Source organism: Carassius gibelio, chromosome B9, assembly GCF_023724105.1.
Source record: "Carassius gibelio isolate Cgi1373 ecotype wild population from Czech Republic chromosome B9, carGib1.2-hapl.c, whole genome shotgun sequence".
NCBI lineage: Eukaryota > Metazoa > Chordata > Actinopteri > Cypriniformes > Cyprinidae > Carassius > Carassius gibelio.
The window spans coordinates 9,279,641-9,299,045 of NC_068404.1; the positions used below are offsets into that span (position 1 = coordinate 9,279,641).

At 34.6% G+C, this 19,405-nt stretch overlaps 1 long non-coding RNA gene across 1 annotated transcript; it reads left to right on the forward strand.

The window, feature by feature from the left end:
• Window positions 1-4,370: 4,370 nt before the first annotated feature.
• Window positions 4,371-8,236, forward strand: LOC127964703 (uncharacterized). The gene is made up of 2 exons (XR_008155124.1): window positions 4,371-4,820; window positions 7,734-8,236. It is a non-coding gene; the product is annotated as an uncharacterized LOC127964703 (long non-coding RNA).
• The last annotated feature ends 11,169 nt before the right edge of the window (window positions 8,237-19,405 follow it).

A 19,405-nucleotide genomic window follows, 5' to 3' on the forward strand; every position in this document is an offset into this window, starting at 1 on the left:
AGTTGCATTTGGACAACTATAAACCAGTAATTTTTGTTCATACAGATATATCAGTTTTTACAATTTTGCCACATTGTGATTACAGTTTAACCTGAAAATGACATCTAAACTGTTAAAAACTAGTTTAATAATTTAATTTCAGTGTTTGTGTTTGTCTGCCAGCCTATTCTTCATTATGGATGTGTTTAACTGTCATCCATGCATCCAGGTTAGCCGAAACCACCTCAGAGGCCTTAAATGCTTGAACCCCGTAAAATGCTGCTTGCAGCTTTAATTAGGGGTTCAAGCACGCAGTGCTGAAACCCTATTGTAATTGTTAGGATTTTTATTATTATTAGGGGTTCAAGCACGCAGTGCTGAAACCCTATTGTAATTGTTAGGATTTTTATTATTATTATTAGGGGTTCAAGCACGCAGTGCTGAAACCCTATTGTATTTGTTAGGATTTTTATTATTATTATTAGGGGTTCAAGCACGCAGTGCTGAAACCCTCTTGTAATTGTTAGGATTTTTATTATTATTATTATTCTTCTGCCCTAGAACTGAACGTGCAGCCCAAACCGTAAGGCCTAGAGAGCTGAAATTTGGACAGATCGTAGAGCTCATTTTGGGGAGAACTTATCAAAGTCTCAGCCCAATCGGCCTAACGGGGGCGCTACAGCGCAAAAAACAAAATTTTTGGACATTTTTGGCCGTAAATCGTAAACCGTTAGCCGTAGACTCAAAAACAAGGCATCGTTGCAATCCTTGGGTTAGTCCGAACAAAAGTGCACAGCTGCATTTTTTGCTCTACGACGCACCGTTTTCTCGCAAAATCGAGCTATGTCCGAAACCTACTTTTGCGAACTAGTCCTAGGATTTTCAACCAATCGGAACCAAACCACTTCAGAAATATTCCCTGGACACTCAATATCAATAATTATCAAAAAAAAGTTGAAATTTCAATTCTTACGCGAAACAGTACACCAAAAAGTGTCTATGCTAACGTTAGCCAAATGCTATTTTGACTATAACTTTTGAACGGAATGAGATATCTTCACCAAACTTGGTACACATATGTATGAGCTCAATCTTTGGTCAAACAAAAAAAATTGCGCATCTCTGCCACTTGGGGGCGCAATAAGATAGAAAAAACACATAAATGGCTATAACTAGGCAACCGTTGGCTCGATCGACTTGAAAATTGATATGCAGTGTCTTGGTCTGAAGGGGCACAAGTACCTATGAGGACATTTGCATATCTCAAAAAACATGGCCGCCATTGGCCAAACAATTTTAAGCACCTATTTGAAAGGGTTAACGGATGTTGATCGGAACGAAACTCGCTGGGTACGTTCGACTCATGAACCTTAAGGTCTGTAAGAATTTTGAAAGAAATCGGCCACTAGTTGGCGCTAACGAGTTTTATGGCTCTGTAATCACGTGGTGTTTCAAGTATCAACACAATATGCATATCATTTGATAGATCTCCTCATAATGCACAACTTTGCCTCAAGAACCATTGCTGTCAATCAAATCGTTCAATTGTTATTCACAAATATGTTAAAAACCTACTTTTGCGAACTAGTCCTAGATTTTTTGCCCGATCGGAACCAAACCACTGCAGTAATATTCTGTGGACTCTCTAGATCAATAATTATCAAAAAAATGTAGAATTTTGTCCTTTGGTTAGCTGTAAAGGGGTAATTTAGAAAAAGGGTTGTGGCCAAACATACCCCAAAGCCTATAAAACCTAAACGAAAACTCAAAACTTTATGAAACTTCGTGAAATCATGTAACAGGTGACTCTTAACAAGCATGCAATGTTTCATGGAGATCGGACCATAGGTGGCGCTATAACAGTTGAAAAAGCCTCAAAAACACACATTTTCAATAGAAAATGATCACAATTTGTAGGACATGTTCATACATTCAAACAAACAATAGATCTTAATATCATATGATAGATCTCCTCATAATGCACAACTTTGCCTCAAGAACCATTGCTGTCAATCAAATCATTCAATTGTTATTCACAAATATGTTAAAAACCTACTTTTGCGAACTAGTCCTAGGTTTTTTGTCCGATCAGAACCAAACCACTGCAGTAATAATCTGTGGACTCTCTAGATCAATAATTATCAAAAAAATGTTGAATTTTGTACTTTGGTTAGCATTAAAGGGGTAATTAAGAAAAGGGGTGTGGCCAAACATACCCCAATGCCTATAAAACCTAAACGAAAACTCAAAACTTTATGAAAATTGGTGAAATCATGTAACAGGTGACTCTTAACAAGCATGCAAAGCTTCATGGAGATCGGAACATAGGTGGCGCTATAACAGTAGAAAAGGTCTCAAAACACAAGATTTATATGGTGAATGGCCTCAAATTGTTTGAAAATGCTCATATATTCACTCAAAAACACTAGATCTTCATATCATATGATAGATCTCCTCATTCTGAACAACTTTGCCTTTGGGACCAATGTTGTCAATAAAGCTGTTAATTAAATATTCAAGATTATTTTAAAAAGTTACTTTGGCAAACTATTGATAGGGTTTAAGCTAAAAATCAATAAAACCACTGAAGTACAAGTCCCTAGACTCTGAAGGTCAATAATTATCAAAATCATGTTGAAAAATTGCATTTGGACAACTATAAACCAGTAATTTTATGATATGTTATTTGCATAGTGTACACAAAGGCCTATAAATACAAACAGAAAGCCCACAAATTATCAAAACTGTGTAAAATAATGCCTAATTTCATTCTAAAAAAGCATGCAAAATTTAAGAGAGATTGGGCAAAAAAAAAAACAAAAAAAAAAAAAACACAATAACAGTTATATTTAAAAACACAGTGTTGCTTGAGTAAATGCAATTTATAACCACTAGATGGCAGTGGAAGACCACTAATTGGCTCATTCAGCTAGTTAAACAGTACTGTTTTCATGAATTCATGCCAAAACATTAATAAATTAACTGTTATAACATTTTAAATCTCATTGAATTGATGTTTTCCATTTTGTTCATAGAGATGTATCAGTTTTTACAATTTTGCCACATTATGATTACAGTTTAACCTGAAAATGACATCTAAACTCTAAAAAAGAGAAGACTTGCAATAAGTTTATTGTCACCTATCACTTATTTCAAATACCTATATCTGCAACAAAATGTTTGTGCATGTATATGTGTGTCTTTGGGTGTGTGTGTGTGTGTGTGTGCATACGCTTATAGAGTATACATATATTAGTCTAATCATTTACTTTCAGTGTGTGTGTCTGTCTGTTAGCCTGTTCTCCATTTTGGATGTGTTTAACGGTCTTCCAAACATCCAGGATGGCTCTGACCACCTCAGATGCCTTAAATGCTTGAACCCCGGTAAAATGCTGCTTGCAGCTTTAATTAGGGGTTCAAGCACGCAGTGCTGAAACCCTATTGTAATTGTTAGGATTTTTATTATTATTAGGGGTTCAAGCACGCAGTGCTGAAACCCTATTGTATTTGTTAGGATTTTTATTATTATTATTATTATTATTCTTCTGCCCTAGAACTGAACGTGCAGCCCAAACCGTAAGGCCTAGAGAGCTGAAATTTGGACAGATCGTAGAGCTCAATTTGGGGAGAACTTATCAAAGTCTCAGCCCAATCGGCCTAACGGGGGCGCTACAGCGCAAAAAACTAAAATTTTGGACAATTTTGGGCGTAAAACGTAAACCGTTAGCCGTAGACTCAAAAACATGGCATTGTTGCAATCCTTGGGTTAGTCCGAACAAAAGTGCACGGCGCCTTTTTGGGGTCTACGACGCACCGTTTTCTCGCAAAATCGAGCTATATACGAAACCTACTTTTGCGAACTAGTCCTAGGATTTTTAACCAATCAGAACCAAACCACTTCATAAATATTCCCTGGACACTCAATATCAATAATTATCAAAAAAAAGTTGAAATTTCAATTCTTACGCGAAACAGTACACCAAAAAGCGTCTATGCTAACGTTAGCCAAATGCTATTTTGACTATAACTCTTGAACGGAATGAGATATCTTCACCAAACTCGGTATACATATGTATGAGCTCAATCTTTGGTCAAATCAAAAAAATTGCGCATCTCTGCCACTTGGGGGCGCTATAAGATAGAAAAAACACATAAATGGCTATAACTAGGCAACCGTTGGCTCGATCAACTTGAAAATTGGTATGCAGTGTCTTGGTCTGAAGGGGCACAAGTACCTATGAGGACATTTGCATATCTCAAAAAACATGGCCGCCACTGGCCAAACAATTTTAAGCACCTATTTGAAAGGGTTAACGGAGGTTGATCGGAACGAAACTCGCTGGGTACGTTCGACTTATGAACCTTAAGGTCTGTAAGAATTTTGAAAGAAATCGGCCACTAGTTGGCGCTAACGAGTTTTATGGCTCTGTAATCACGTGGTGTTTCACATATCAACGCAATATACATATCATTTGATAGATCTCCTCATAATGCACAACTTTGCCTCAAGAACCATTGCTGTCAATCAAATCGTTCAATTGTTATTCACAAATATGTTAAAAACCTACTTTTGCGAACTAGTCCTAGGTTTTTTGTCCGATCGGAACCAAACCAATGCAGTAATATTCTGTGGACTCTCTAGATCAATAATTATTAAAAAAATGTTGAATTTTGTCCTTTGGTTAGCTGTAAAGAGATAATTTAGAAAAAGGGGTGTGGCCAAACATACCCCAAAGCCTATAAAACCTAAACGAAAACTCAAAACTTTATGAACCTTGGTGAAATCATGTAACAGATGATTCTTAACAAGCATGCAAAGTTTCATGGAGATCAGACCATAGGTGGCGCTATAACAGTAGAAAAGGTCTCAAAACACAAGATTTAAATGGTAAATGGCCTCAAATTGTTTGAAAATGCTCTTATATTCACTCAAAAACAATAGATCTTCATATCATATGATAGATCTCCTCATTCTGAACAACTTTGCCTCTGGGACCAATGTCGTCAATAAAGCTGTTAATTAAATATTCAAGATTATTTTAAAAAGATACTTTGGCAAACTAGTGATAGGGTATAAGATGAAAATCAATAAAATCACTGAAGTACAATTCTCTAGACTCTGAAGGTCAATAATTATCAAAAACATGTTGAACAATTGCATTTAGACAACTATAAACCAGTAATTTCATAATATGTTATTTGCATAGTGTACACAAAGGCCTATTAATACAAACAGAAATCCCACAAATGATCAAAACTGTGTAAAATAATACAGGATTTCATTCTAAACAAGCATGCATGCTAAATTTAAGAGAGATTGGGCAAAAAAAAAAATAACAACACTATAACAGTTATGTTTAAAACACAGTGTTGTTTCAGTAAATGCAATTTATAACCACTAGATGGCAGCGGGAGACCACTAATGGGCTCATTCAGTTAAGTTGAACAGTACTGTAGAAAGCATTCATGAATTCATGCCAAAACATTAATAAATTAACTGTTATAACATGTTAAATCTTATTGAATCAATGTTTTCCATTTTGTTCATACAGACACATCATTTTTTACAATTTTGCCACATTGTGATTACAGTGAAACCTGAATGACATCTAAATTCTTAAAAACTAGTTTAATCATTTAATTTCAGTGTGTGTGTGTCTGTCTTTTGGATGTGTTTAAATGTCATCCATACATCCTGGTTGGCCGAGACCACCCCAGAGGCACAAAGGCCTATTAATACAAACAGAAATCCCACAAATTATCAAAACTGTGTAAAGTAATGCATAATTTCATTCTAAACAAGCATGCAAAATTTAAGAGAGATAGGGCAAAAAAACTCAACAACAACACTTTAACAGTTTTGTTTAAAAACACAGTGTTGTTTGAGTAAATGCAATTTATAACCACTAGATGGCAGCGGAAGACCACTAATGGGCTCATTCAGCTAAGATGAACAATATTGTTGAAAGGATTCAAGAATTCATGCCAAAACATTAAAAAATTAACTGTTATAACATTTTAAATCTCATTGAGTCAATGTTTTCCATTTTGTTCATACAGATATATCAGTTTTTACAATTTTGCCACATTATGATTACAGTTTAACCTGAAAATGACATCTAAACTCTAAAAAAGGGAAGACTTGCAATAAGTTTATTGTCACCTATCACTTATTTCAAATACCTATATCTGCAACAAAATGTTTGTGCATGTATATGTGTGTCTTTGTGTGTGTGTGTGTGCATATGCTTATAGAGTATACATATATTAGTCTAATCATTTACTTTCAGTGTGTGTGTCTGTCTGTTAGCCTGTTCTCCATTTTGGATGTGTTTAACGGTCTTCCAAACATCCAGGTTGGCTCTGACCACCTCAGATGCCTTAAATGCTTGAACCCCGGTAAAATGCTGCTTGCAGCTTTAATTATTATTATTATTATTATTATTATTATTATTCTTCTGCCCTAGAACTGAACGTGCAGCCCAAACCGCAAGGCGTAGAGAGCTGAAATTTGGACAGATCGTAGAGCTCATTTTGGGGAGAACTTATCAAAGTCTCAGCCCAATCGGCCTAACGGGGGCGCTACAGCGCAAAAAACAAAAATTTTGGACATTTTTGGCCGTAAATCGTATACCGTTAGCCGTAGACTCAAAAACATGGCATTGTTGCAATCCTTGGGTTAGCCCGAACAAAAGTGTACGGCGCCTTTTTGGGGTCTACGACGCACCGTTTTCTCGCAAAATCGAGCTATATTCGAAACCTACTTTTGCGAACTAGTCCTAGGATTTTCAACCAATCAGAACCAAACCACTTCATAAATATTCCCTGGACACTCAATATCAATAATTATTAAAAAAAAGTTGAAATTTCAATTATTACGCGAAACAGTACGCCAAAAAGCGTCTATGCTAACGTTAGCCAAATGCTATTTTGACTATAACTCTTGAACGGAATGAGATATCTTCACCAAACTCGGTACAAATATGTATGAGCTCAATCTTTGGTCAAATCAAAAAAATTGCGCATCTCTGCCACTTGGGGGCGCTATAAGATAGAAAAAACACATAAATTGCTATAACTAGGCAACCGTTGGCTCGATCAACTTGAAAATCGGTATGCAGTGTCTTGGTCTGAAGGGGCACAAGTACTTATGAGGACATTTGCATATCTCAAAAAACATGGCCGTCATTGGCCAAACAAATTTAAGCACCTATTTGAAAGGGTTAACGGATGTTGATCGGAACGAAACTCGCTGGGTACGTTCGACTCATGAACCTTAAGGTCTGTAAGAATTTTGAAAGAAATCGGCCACTAGTTGGCGCTAACGAGTTTTATGGCTCTGTAATCACGTGGTGTTTCACATATCAACACAATATGCATATCATTTGATAGATCTCCTCGTAATGCACAACTTTGCCTCAAGAACCATTGCTGTCAATCAAATCGTTCAATTGTTATTCACAAATATGTTAAAAACCTACTTTTGCGAACTAGTCCTAGGTTTTTTGTCCGATCGGAACCAAACCACTGCAGTAATATTCTGTGGACTCTCTAGATCAATAATTATTAAAAAAAAGTTGAATTTTGTCCTTTGGTTAGCTGTAACCGGGTAATTTAGAAAAAGGGGTGTGTCCAAACATACCCCAAAGCCTATAAAACCTAAAGGAAAACTCAAAACTGTATGAAACTCAGTGAAATCATGTATCAGGTGACTCTTAACAGGCATGCAAAGTTTCATGGAGATCGGACCATAGGTGGCGCTATAACAGTAGAAAAGGTCTCAAAACACAAGATTTATATGGTAAATGGCCCCAAATTGTTTGAAAATGCTCATATATTCACTCAAAAACACTAAATCTTCATATCATATGATAGATCTCCTCATTCTGAACAACTTTGCCTCTGGGACCAATGTTGTCAATAAAGCTGTTAATTAAATATTCAAGATTATTTTAAAAAGTTACTTTGGCATACTTGTGATACGGTTTAAGATGAAAATCAATAAAACCACTGAAGTACAATTCTGTAGACTCTGAAGGTCAATAATTATCAAAAACATGTTGAACAATTGCATTTGGACAACTATAAACCAGTAATTTTATAATATGTTCTTTTCATAGTGTACACAAAGGCCTATTAATACAAACAGAAAGCCCACACATTATCAAAACTGTGTAAAACAATGCATAATTTCATTCTAAACAAGCATGCAAAATTTAAGAGAGATTGGGCAAAAAAAAAAAAAAACACTATAACAGTTATGTTTAAAAACAGTGTTGCTTGAGTAAATGCAATTTATAACCTCTAGATGGCAGTGGAAGACCACTAATGGGCTCATTCAGTTAAGTTGAACAGTACTGTTGAAAGGATTCATGAATTCATCCCAAAACATTAAAAATGTAACTGTTATAACATTTTAAATCTCATTGAGTCAATGTTTTCCATTTTGTTCTTACAGATATATCAGTTTTTACTATTTTGCCACATTGTGATTACAGTTTAACCTGAAAATGACATCTAAACTCTTAAAAAGAGAAGACTTGCAATAAGTTTATTGTCACCTATCACTTATTTCAAATACCTATATCTGCAACAAAATGTTTGTGCATGTATATGTGTGTCTTTCTGTGTGTGTGTGTGTGTGTGCATATGCTTATAGAGTATACATATATTAGTCTAATCATTTACTTTCAGTGTGTGTGTCTGTCTGTTAGCCTGGTCTCCATTTTGGATGTGTTTAAATGTCATCCATGCATCCAGGTTGGTTCAGACCACCTCAGAGGCCTTAATGTGCTTAAACCCCGGTAAATGCTGTTTGCAGCTTTAATTAGGGGTTCAAGCACGCAGTGCTGAAACCCTATTGTAATTGTTAGGATTTTTATTATTATTATTATTATTCTTCCGCCTTAAAACTGAACGGGCAGCCCAAACCGTAAGGCCTAGAGAGCTGAAACTTGGTCAAAAGGTAGTAGTCTTGCTCGCTACTCAGATACAAAGATCCGGCCCATTCGGCCAGTGGGGGGCGCTACAGCGATCAAAAATGCGTTTTTGCTAATAGCTCCTAAACCGCTTGTCGTAGACTCAAAAATTTTACATTTCTGGAATCCTTGGGTCAAGCGAAATTAAAAACGGTCACTCTGATTTGGGGTCTAGGAGGCCTCGTTTTTTCGCAAATTTGACGTATGTCCAAAACCTACTTTTGCGAACTAGTCCTAGGTTTTTCACCCAATCGGAACCAAACTACTGCAGAAGTTTTCTCAGGACAGTGAATATCAATAATTATCAAAAAAAAGTTGAAATTTCGACTCACTGTTGTAATGGGCTGCCAAAACGTTCAAAAGTCGAGGACCAATTTTACGCAACAGGCTATAACTTGTGAATGAAATGAGATATCTTAACCAAACTTGCTGGACATTTGTAAGATCAAAAACTTTGGTCAAATAAAAAAAATTGCGCATCGCTGCCACTTGGGGGCGCTATAAGATAGAAAAAACACATAAATGGCTATAACTAGGCAACCGTTGGCTCGATCGACTTGAAAATTGGTATGCAGTGTCTTTGTCTGAAGGGGCACAATTACCTATGAGGACATTTGCATATATCAAAAAACATGGCCGCCATTGGCCAAACAAATTTAAGCACCTATTTGAAAGGGTTAACGGATGTTGATCGGAACGAAACTCGCTGGGTACGTTCGACTCATGAACCTTAAGGTCTGTAAGAAATTTGAAAGTAATCGGCCACTAGTTGGCGCTAACGAGTTTTATGGCTCTGTAATCACGTGGTGTTTCACATATCAACACAATATGCATATCATTTGATAGATCTCCTCATAATGCACAACTTTGCCTCAAGAACCATTGCTGTCAATCAAATCGTTCAATTGTTATTCACAAATATGTTAAAAACCTACTTTTGCGAACTAGTCCTAGGTTTCTTGCCCGATCGGAACCAAACCACTGTAGTAATATTCTGTGGACTCTCTAGATCAATAATTATCAAAAAAATGTTTAATTTTGTCTTTTGGTTAGCTTTAAATCAGTCATTTAGAAAAAGGGGTTTGGCCAAACATACCCCAAAGCCTATAAAACCTAAAGGAAAACTCAAAACTTTATGAAACTCAGTGAAATCATGTAACAGGTGACTCTTAACAAGCATGCAACGTTTCATGGAGATCAGACCATAGGTGGCGCTATAACAGTAGAAAAGGTCTCAAAACACAAGATTTATATGGTAAATGGCCTCAAATTGTTTGAAAATGCTCATATATTCACTCAAAAACACTAAATCTTCATATCATATGATAGATCTCCTCATTCTGAACAACTTTGCCTCTGGGACCAATGTTGTCAATAAAGCTCTTAATTAAATATTCAAGATTATTTTAAAAAGTTACTTTGGCATACTTGTGATACGGTTTAAGATGAAAATCAATAAAACCACTGAAGTACAATTCTCTAGACTCTGAAGGTCAATAATTATCAAAAACATGTTGAACAATTGCATTTGGGCAACTATAAACCAGTAATTTTATACTATGTTCTTTTCATAGTGCACACAAAGGCCTATTAATACAATCAGAAAGCCCACAAATTATCAAAACTGTGTAAAATAATGCATAATTTCATTCTAAACAAGCATGCAAAATTTAAGAGAGATTGGGCAAAAAAAATAACACTATAACAGTTATGTTTAAAAACACAGTGTTGTTGGAGTAAATGCAATTTATAACCACTAGATGGCAGCGGAAGACCACTAATGGGCTCATTCAGTAAAGTTGAACAGTACTGTTGAAAGGATTCATGAATTCATGCCAAAACATTAAAAAATGAACTGTTATAAAATTTTAAATCTCATTGAGTCAATGTTTTCCATTTTGTTCATACAGATATATCAGTTTTTAAAATTTTGCCACATTATGATTACAGTTTAACCTGAAAATGACATCTAAACTCTTAAAAAGAGAAGACTTGCAATAAGTTTATTATCACCTATCACTTATTTCAAATACCTATATCTGCAACAAAATGTTTGTGCATGTATATGTGTGTCTTTGTGTGTGTGTGTGTGTGTGTGTGTGTGTGCATATGCTTATAGAGTATTAATATATTAGTCTAATCATTTATTTTCAGTGTGTGTGTCTGTCTGTTAGCCTGTTCTCCATTTTGGATGTGTTTAACTGTCATCCATGCATCCAGGTTGGCTCTGACCACCTCAGAGGCCTTAATGTGCTTGAACCCCGGTAAAATGCTGCTTGCAGCTTTAATTATTATTATTATTCTTCTGCCCTAGAACTGAACGTGCAGCCCAAACCGTAAGACCTAGAGAGCTGAAATTTGGACAGATCGTAGAGCTCAATTTGGGGAGAACTTATCAAAGTCTCAGCCCAATCGGCCTAACGGGGGCGCTACAGCGCAAAAAGCAAAAATTTTGGACATTTTTGGCCGTAAATCGTATACCGTTAGCCGTAGACTCAAAAACATGGCATCGTTGCAATCCTTGGGTTAGCCCGAACAAAAGTGCACGGCGCCTTTTTGGGGTCTACGACGCACCGTTTTCTCGCAAAATCGAGCTATATCCGAAACCTACTTTTGCGAACTAGTCCTAGGATTTTCAACCAATCAGAACCAAACCACTTCATTAATATTCCCTGGACACTCAATATCAATAATTATCAAAAAAAAGTTGAAATTTCAATTCTTACGCGAAACAGTACACCAAAAAGCGTCTATGCTAACGTTAGCCAAATGCTATTTTGACTATAACTCTTGAACGGAATGAGATATCTTCACCAAACTCGGTACAGATATGTATGAGCTCAATCTTTGGTCAAATCAAAAAAATTGCGCATCTCTGCCACTTGGGGGCGCTATAAGATAGAAAAAACACATAAATGGCTATAACTAGGCAACCGTTGGCTCGATCGACTTGAAAATCGGTATGCAATGTCTTGGTCTGAAGGGGCACAAGTACCTGTGAGGACATTTGCATATCTCAAAAAAACATGGCCGCCATTGGCCAAACAAATTTAAGCACCTATTTGAAAGGGTTAACGGATGTTGATCGGAACGAAACTCGCTGGGTACGTTCGACTCATGAACCTTAAGGTCTGTAAGAATTTTGAAAGAAATCGGCCACTAGTTGGCGCTAACGAGTTTTATGGCTCTGTAATCACGTGGTGTTTCACATATCAACACAATATGCATATCATTTGATAGATCTCCTCGTAATGCACAACTTTGCCTCAAGAACCATTGCTGTCAATCAAATCGTTCAATTGTTATTCACAAATATGTTAAAAACCTACTTTTGCGAACTAGTCCTAGGTTTTTTGCCCGATCGGAACCAAACCACTGCAGTAATATTCTGTGGACTCTCTAGATCAATAATTATTAAAAAAATGTTGAATTTTGTCCTTTGGTTAGCTGTAACGGGGTAATTTAGTAAAAGGGGTGTGGCCAAACATACCCCAAAGCCTATAAAACCTAAACAAAAACTCAAAACTTTATGAAACTCAGTGAAATCATGTAACAGGTGACTCTTAACAAGCATGCAAAGTTTTATGGAGATCAGACCATAGGTGGCGCTATAACAGTAGAAAAGGTCTCAAAACACAAGATTTATATGGTAAATGGCCTCAAATTGTTTGAAAATGCTCATATATTCACTCAAAAACACTAAATCTTCATATCATATGATAGATCTCCTCATTCTGAACAACTTTGCCTCTGGGACCAATGTTGTCAATAAAGCTGTTAATTAAATATTCAAGATTATTTAAAAAAGTTACTTTGGCATACTTGTGATACAGTTTAAGATGAAAATCAATAAAACCACTGAAGTACAATTCTCTAGACTCTGAAGGTCAATAATTATCAAAAACATGTTGAGCAATTGCATTTGGGCAACTATAAACCAGTAATTTTATAATATGTTATTTGCATAGTGTACACAAAGGTCTATTAATACAATCAGAAAGCCCACAAATTATCAAAACTGTGTAAAATAATGCATAATTTCATTCTAAACAAGCATGCAAAATTTAAGAGAGATTGGGCAAAAAAAAAATAACAACACTAAAACAGTTATGTTTAAAAACACAGTGTTGTTTGAGTAAATGTAATTTATAACCAGTAGATGGCAGTGGAAGACCACTAATGGGCTCATTCAGCTAAGTTGAACAGTACTGTTGATTCATGAATTCATGCCAAAACATTAAAAAAAATATCTGTTATAATATTTTAAATCTCATTGAGTCAATGTTTTCCATTTTATTCATACAGATATATCAGTTTTTACAATTTTGGCACATTATGATTACAAAGTTTGTCCCTTGGTTAGTATTAAGGGATCATTTAGAAAGGAGTGGGAGAGGGGGACACATGCAACCAAAAGCTTACTAAACCGAAAACTCTGAAACTCTTAACAAGCATCTACAGTTGCATGGTGATCAGACCATAGCTGTCGCTATAACAGTTTTAAAAGATTTAGAAACACAATCCTTCTATGGTAAATAGTTTTAAATTGCAAAAAAAAAAAAAAAAATCTCATACATTCACACAAACACTAGATCTTCAAATCATATGATAGATCTCTTTAGTCAGAACAACTTTGCCTTTGGGACCAATTCTATCAATCAACACTTTACTTGCTATGATCAATAAAAAAAAGTATCCGTCTATCTTTGGATTACCTGGAAGTGCAAATACAGCCACTAGATGGCAGGAAAGTATCACTCATTGGCTCATTCTATCGCTTATTTATTTTTTCAGGTTTAAAGATGTAGTGACATTTGTGTCATTATTACTTTTAAAATCATGTTTAGTCAAAGCTCATGATTTACCACTTCATAAAATCTATCAGTTTTGATAATTGTGCCATATTATGATTACATTTAAAACTGAAAAGAACATTATAAAAAGAAAAATTTCTGTAAGTATTTTATTAGTTGTAAAAATTTCAAATTACTATCATGTACAAAAAAGCCTATAACATTTGAAAACTTGTATAAATTCATGCATTACATGATTCTAAATAAAAATGGAGAATCTTATGGAGATTGGAGAAAAATGAACACCGTGATTGTTATAAAGGTTTAAAACCTCTAAGGATGGTTTGTTGGAAAAAGATTAAGACTAGTCCCAGAATAAAATGGCCGTTTAAATCTGATGAACTGGAATCTGCTTTTTGTGTCATGGTTTTAAAGTCTCTGACTTTTGGCACAGTACATATAGCAAGGTTGAACTAAATGAAATGAAATAAATGAAAAACAATTAACAGGCAAGTGTTACTATTCTTATTCTATTCTTATGCTATTCTTATTCATAATAATATTCTTTGCCATAATAATGTTTATTGATATTTAGGAACTGTTGTAAAAAAGTACATTTAAAACAAGTCTCTTTAAACAATATCACAAAATTTATTTAACACAATATCTTTGCACAATTCATAGCATTTCTCTTTTTTTCTTTGTAGAAAAACAAACAAATTATCAAATGAAAGAAACAAACATTTTTAATATGACATTGGCAATAAAATAATTATATATGAATTATAAACCCATACGTTTATGAGTTTAAAGGAGGTCTATATGACAATACATGAAAATATCTTCACAATTTTATTTAAATACTTTTTAAATTATTTAAAATGTAGCTTATAAAATATGTCCAGTATTTATTAGTTTTTTTCATTCATTCATTCATTCATTTGCTTAATTCAGTTCAGCTCAATTCAGTTCAATTCAAAGACGTTTGTTAATAGATATGCTAGAAAACTAAGACCCATAACACACTGCATGAAAAATTATACATGATACATTTAAATATAATAAGAGTAAATACTAAATAATGGTTGTGAAGTATTGGAAACATTTGAAATTACAGAATTTTGAAATAAAATTAAATAAAACAAATAAAAAGTAAAAAAAAAGTAATAAATAAGTAAATAAATCCAGACATCCAGATAATACCAACACCACAGAGTATCTGTGCTACTTGTCTCTTCAAGTAGGTTGCCTTGAGGTGAATGGTGTCAGGTGTAGTTCCAGGTCTACAGAGTGCATTTATGGAGCAATAAACAATAGTTGCATCCAATTCAAATAGAGTTTTAACTAAGATAATCAAAAAGATTACCATTTTACAATGTCCAGGACAACAGAATTTGACATTAATGCCAGTATAAGAGCACAGTACTATGTTGTTTTCCACTGATGAGATCCAAGATCAGAAATCTAAAGCTCCAGCCAGTGCAAAGTCAATAAAATTGGACAGAGAAAAATTGTAGTATCATCCCATGAATGTCAGTTGGTGCTGAATTGAGGCATACAGACGATAGTCAATATTTCGTGTTTACAAAATGAATCCATGAAAGCAGCCTGCCTTTAGTTACTTGTCCAAAGATGTCCATGGTGGTGTATCAAAAGTTCTGTGAAGTCAAAGCATTCTTTCTTGCGTAGTTATCCATGCAGTTGCATTGAATAGAATGTTGTCATCATTGTGAACATGCTCTGGTGTACCTGATTATTAGAGAAAAAAAAAATACTCACAAATGCTATATTTTTTAATGTATTAAATGAGTAAATAGTCAATTTAACTACAATATGTAATGATTTAAGACATTATGTTTCAAATATAAACATTGCAAAATGCTAAATGTTTTTTACATTATATCAATATAATAAAAGTCATCATTATGTTAAATGATAAAAATCATCTTACCTCTTTCTCAATATTTTCAGTGTTGATGACGATGAAGCTGCAAATATTTCATCACTTTGCTGGAAACTATTTTTACTGTACATAATTTTTTTAAGCAATTCATTAGGAATTTCATTAGAAGTAACAGTATAATAAAGTTTGCATTATACATTCATGGTAAAAGGACATTGCATAAACATTTTGTACAACAAAAATATATGAAAGAAAAAAATGAATGAATGAATGAATGAATTAGTAAATTAATGAAAAGTACTGATAATATAATAAAAAAACAATCATTTATATGCACAAACACATGCACGCACACACACACACACACACACACACACACACACACACACACATATATATATATATATATATATATATATATATATATATATATATATATATATATATATATATATTAAAAACTACTTATATTAACAGCTGAATATTATAATTGCAATTTCAGTGTGAAAACATTCAAGGCCTTAACACCAAGTGAATGTACAGTGCTACATACTGCCTTCACATGCTATCGGTAATGTCCTACCTTTTACTTTTGAACAGAAAATCATGACCTGTTCATGTTTATGTATTTTCATGTGTAAAACAATATGAATTTTGTTGGTAGACAAGATGATTTTTGCTTATTTGTTGTTTACAAAATTTTACTGATTGATACTTTGCTATTGAAGACATTTACTCAATATTATATTGGTTTTAAATTTTTAACTAGGAAATGTATATTTCTTCTCATTAGTGGCATGCACAGGCCTACTTAGGGACCAGAACAAAATCAGGTATCTCACAGTAAAAACAGCATTTACATTATAGAGGCGCCTTGATACTACCAAAACAGTAATTCATAAAAAGAACTTAAAGAGGACAAAGATAGATATCAGTCAAGTACCATTCAGGTGGCATCACATATGATTAAGAAACACATGTTACAATTACTAATTAGGAAGACAGACTCAGGTAGAGCTAGTAGTGAAATTGGGTACTAAATTTGAGGCCAATCCTTTTAAAGCAGCAGTTCTTAATCTTGTTCATCATAACCCCTGATCTGCACAATAAAATTCACAATTTTGTAGTAGGATTTATGTTTTCCTGAAAATTCTGAAGACAGATTAAATGGGTAGAGCAATGAACACTACGAAGCATGTCAGTTGAAACACCGTTCATATATGCAGCTGTTTTGTAACATTCTTGTGATTTGAATCAGCTATGATAAAGAACAGAGACATGCAAAATATGTACAGTGGGGGTCACAAACAGCTGGGATGTCATTTATAAACAGTATGTGCATATGCCTAAATCCAAGCCAGCATTTATGTTTGTAGCAGCATATGTACACAGTTTTTCTTTTTTGAGTATATCAAGTTTGAAATTGTAAGCTGTAAATTTGACAAGTAATCATAAGATTAACTTTAGGAAGATTTCTGTACACATTTTATAAATGAGGCCCCAGAATTAAGAACCGCTGATTTAGAGGGAGTTTGGTGCACACCACTAATTCCGATAGCATGTGAAGGCAGTATGTTTTCCCACAGAGGCCGTCCACATTTAAAAATCACCTCTGTATCCCCCCTCCCCCCATCTTGTTGGACGATTTGATTATTCTAACCATTTCAGCACAACACAATCATGATAGCTGAAGTAAGTGGGCATAATATCAATCTTTATTTTATCCAAGTCAATGTCTTTCACATATACATGATCAATTAGTGTATTATTTTCAGTTGTTGGTTTCTCAACAATTTGTGTGAAACCAGAATGTTGCATAAGATGATAAATACTTGAGTAATTGAAAAGGTTTTCATTGAAATCTCCTAGAATTATTTTCCCACCTGGTAAGCAGTTCATTTCATTAACTAAGGTAGTCAACTTCTCTTGAAACAAGGCAATGTTATATGATGGCGGTCTATATACAACTGCCACAGTTGTGTCCAGATGTTCTATTCTGCACATCATACATTCAATGTTCATACATGGTAAATCCATTAGAGCAACTTTGACTTTTTCTTTGTGATATATTCCAACACCACCATGATTTTCCTCTTTTAGTTTAGCAAAAACATCCTCACTTGTGTCATATGCAGCACCACGTGTTTTTCCATGGAAATAGTACCCATCAAGACTCACTTCATTCTCGACATTGTTTGGTTTCAACCATGTCTCTGTTACACATATCATATCTGCTTCAAAATATCTGTTATCTTGGCGAATATCTAATATATGTGGGATTAATCCTTCAACATTGTGTAACATAATTTTGTATTTGAAACTTTCTGTTGTTTCACTTGGAAGAATAAAAGGAGGCATATTCTGTAGTGCTTGCTCAATGTTATCTTTCGCAAAAATAACGTTCTCTTTGAAATCTTCAATGATGAGCCCATCAAGAGAGGTCACTCGACTTAATGCTACATACGCTTGTCCTGCAGCAAATATCTTTTTCATTGAAACAACAGCTTTGTTCACTGTTAGGCCTTGTACTTTATGAACTGTGCAAGCCCAAGCTAGTCTGATAGGATACTGCCTTCTGACACCACCATCATTGGTTACTTTCTCTTCTTCAGGTTCAATTGGTGTTGCTTTCTCCAGTCCAGGTTTTAAACACGGATGTTTGGCTCTTGCTTCTTTACCAACTTGCTCATTGTCAAATTCAATATATATTTTCGAGGGAAATGTTTCATTATCATCATAACAGAATTCTTTAATTGTGCCAAAAATACCATTCACAAGACCATCTGAAACATTAATATTTTTTATAAGCATTATTCGAGCATCAATAGCTAATTCAAGGGATTTTTCTAAACAGCTGTTATGAACTCTGAAATGATGCCCATCTTTTTCTTCCATTCGGCCAGTTTTAGCATTTCTGTCAAAGTCTTGTGCTTTTACAGTAACTGTGTCTGAGCATAATTTATGCAGCATATGTATGTTGTGTACATCAACTTCACTGTTTGTTGCATAAATGTGGATATCTGTACTATCATCACCATCACCTGTTTCACATTTTTTAAGCATAGCAACGTCATCTTCAAGCATTGGTTCATCCTTTTTACGTAGTCTTAAACGACTCAGTAATTCAGCAAATTCTTTGTCCTTCTGCCTCATGATCTCTGTGAGTTCAACAAAGCTAAAGTGAGTTTCCCAAAGATTCACACTGTTCACTGGTTCAGTATAAAGTGGTTTTCCTTTGACAGGAGAAAGTTGATAAAAATCTCCAACTGCTATTACTGAGACTTTTCCAAATGCTGAATAATCTCCTGTTTGTTTGATTTGTCTCAATCTGCCATGAATATATGCCAAAAGTTTATGATCAACCATTGAAATTTCATCAATTATTAATATTTGCAGCTTTCCAAATTTTGCTCTCAAGGAATTAATTTTTTCATCACCAAGTGGCTGATATGGCAATGTAGCATTCGTTCCAATAGAGAAAGTTGAATGTATAGTTTTTGCACTAATGTTAAAGGCACTGACACCGGTCGGAGCTGTTAAGAGCACATGTGTCTCATCTGGGTTTTCTGATAACTTTGATAGAATGCGAGAGGTTTCATAATGCATAGCTTTAATCAACACTGACTTTCCAACTCCTCCAGGCCCAGATATGAACACATGAAATGGTTCTGGGTTTTCACCTTGTACTTTTGCTAGACACCACTGCCGCACTTTATAAAAGATTTGTGACTGTTTCTCATTCAAAGAACGCA